Source organism: Empidonax traillii, unplaced genomic scaffold, assembly GCF_003031625.1.
Source record: "Empidonax traillii isolate 1590-97213 ecotype Southwest subspecies unplaced genomic scaffold, ASM303162v1 scaffold448:size1359114, whole genome shotgun sequence".
Classification (NCBI taxonomy): domain Eukaryota; kingdom Metazoa; phylum Chordata; class Aves; order Passeriformes; family Tyrannidae; genus Empidonax; species Empidonax traillii.
Window position 1 is genome coordinate 344,490 of NW_020955641.1, and position 1,952 is coordinate 346,441.

General features: G+C 60.4%; 1 long non-coding RNA gene across 1 annotated transcript in view; it reads left to right on the forward strand.

Annotated features, from left to right (window-relative positions):
• Nucleotides 1-1,952, forward strand: part of LOC114063001 — an 8,755-nt gene continuing 6,803 nt past the window's right edge. Inside the window, exon 1 of the long non-coding RNA XR_003572483.1 lies at nucleotides 1-98. This is a non-coding gene — a long non-coding RNA (uncharacterized LOC114063001). The remainder of the gene's footprint in view (nucleotides 99-1,952) is intronic.

Here is a 1,952-nt window from a genome sequence, read left to right on the forward strand (position 1 = left end):
GGGCCGCGCTGACTGCTGCCTGTCGCCGCTGCCCGCGGCCGCACAAGGCTGCACTGTTGGGAGAAGAACAAAACCTTTGTCCTGCTCCATCAAGGAAGGTCTGTGCGGCCGCGCGGCGAAGCGCCCGGCAGCGCGCCCACCGCTGCCCACCCCTGCCTGCGCCATACCTACCCCTGCCCTGCCCTGCCCGCTCCGTGCCCACCTCTGCCAGCGCCATACTCACCCTTATCCCGCCATACTCACCCTAATCCGTGCCCACCCCTGCCCACCCTGCCCGTGCCCACCTGCAGGCAGGTGCCGCAGAGTCCCTGCCTCGCCTGCGTGACAGCCCCGGCGACTTTGCAGGGCAGCGGGACGGGCCGCGCCAGCGGGGCCAGGGGTGAGGGGTTCCCGCTGCCCGTGCCCAGCCGCGGGCAGAGCTCAGGGAGGGTCGGGCCGAGGGTGCCCGGGGGGGGGTCGGGGCAGAGCCGGGGGGGTTCGGGACGGTTTTTGGGGGGGCGGTGTCGGGGTTCGGGTGCCGCGCGCGCCCCCTGGCGCACGGCGGCGCGGTTGCCATGGGGACGGCAGCGGGAACGGGAGCGGGGACGGGAGCAGGGTCGGGGGTCGCAGCCCGACCCGGTGGGCTCCCGGCGCTGTGTCCCTGCTCCTGCACATCCCCCGGGCAGCGTGTAAAGGCCCAGCTGGTCCCCGTGCAGCACAGCCCCAAACCCCGGGCTTCCCACCACATACGGGGAGTATCTTTGATAGCTACGGGTAGGTTTAGATGGAACACGTAATACAGGATCACAGGATTAATTAGGTTGGAAAAGGCTTCTGACGTCATCGAGTCCAACCTGTGGCCAAACACCACCACGTCAGCTGCATCATGGCACTGGGTGCCATGTCCAGTCTTTCCTTTAAGCACCTCCAAGGGCGGTGGCTCCACCACCTCCGTGGGCAGCCCGTTCCAATGTCTAATCACCTTTTCTGCGAAGAAATTCCTCCTAATGTCCAATTTAAAACTCCCCTGGCCCAGCCCCGTCCTGTCCTGGGTGTTGTGTCCATGCAGCACGGCAGCTGAGCAGGATGTGATCCCACCAGGAGTCCTTCCCTGCCCCAGCCATGGCATTTGAGCAGCCTGGGCTGTTGGAAGGTGCCCCTGCCCACGGCAGGGGTTTGGAAGGGGATGGTGTCATAGTTCTGATTTTAGCAAGATATTTTGTCTTTCCTTTCCCCTTCCCCCTCCTGCGTGTATGTGTTAATGGGCCATCAGATAAACAAAGGAGTTGGCCTGAGCCCTAAATGACCAGACATTAATCTCCTAGCAACGAAGGGGGAGGAAGTGGGAAAAAGGCCAGGGTGTGTGTATGGAAAGAGGTGGGGTTTGGGGGTTGGAGCTCAGCTCTGGAGCCGGAGGGGAGGCTGCAGCAAGCAGGAGAGACTACCTGGTTGCTTCTTTGTCTTTTGCCTGTCGGAGGAGAGTTTTTTTGCTGCTGTTCTCTGCGCAGCTGTTTGCTGGTTACGGGCCTGGCTCACCGCAGGGTCCTCACCAACCGAAAATCGTGAGTTTTCTTCCATTGGGAGAGCTTTCTGTTTCCCTCCCCCTTCCCCCCTCCTCCATCGCCACCCGGCGGCGACCAGGGATCCCACAGCGCCGCCCGGGGACGGGTGCTGGACATTGCAAGTTCTACTCCTCCAGTGATCCAACAGCGCCCCCTGGTGATTACTATAGAACATTACAAGTTCTGCACTTTTTGATAACTCAACAGCGCCACCTGGTGAATGGTATAAGACATTACAAATTTTGCATCTCCAGTGACCCGACGGCGCGCCCTGCTGACTGTGGCTGGAACTGCACCAAAGGATGCTAAAAATTGAACTATTTGATTTTCTTTTTGCCGATTTTATCGGTTTTGTTCTTGAAGGGGATTATTGGTGGGTATAGGGGTATTGCTTGGTTGTTTTACTTGTTT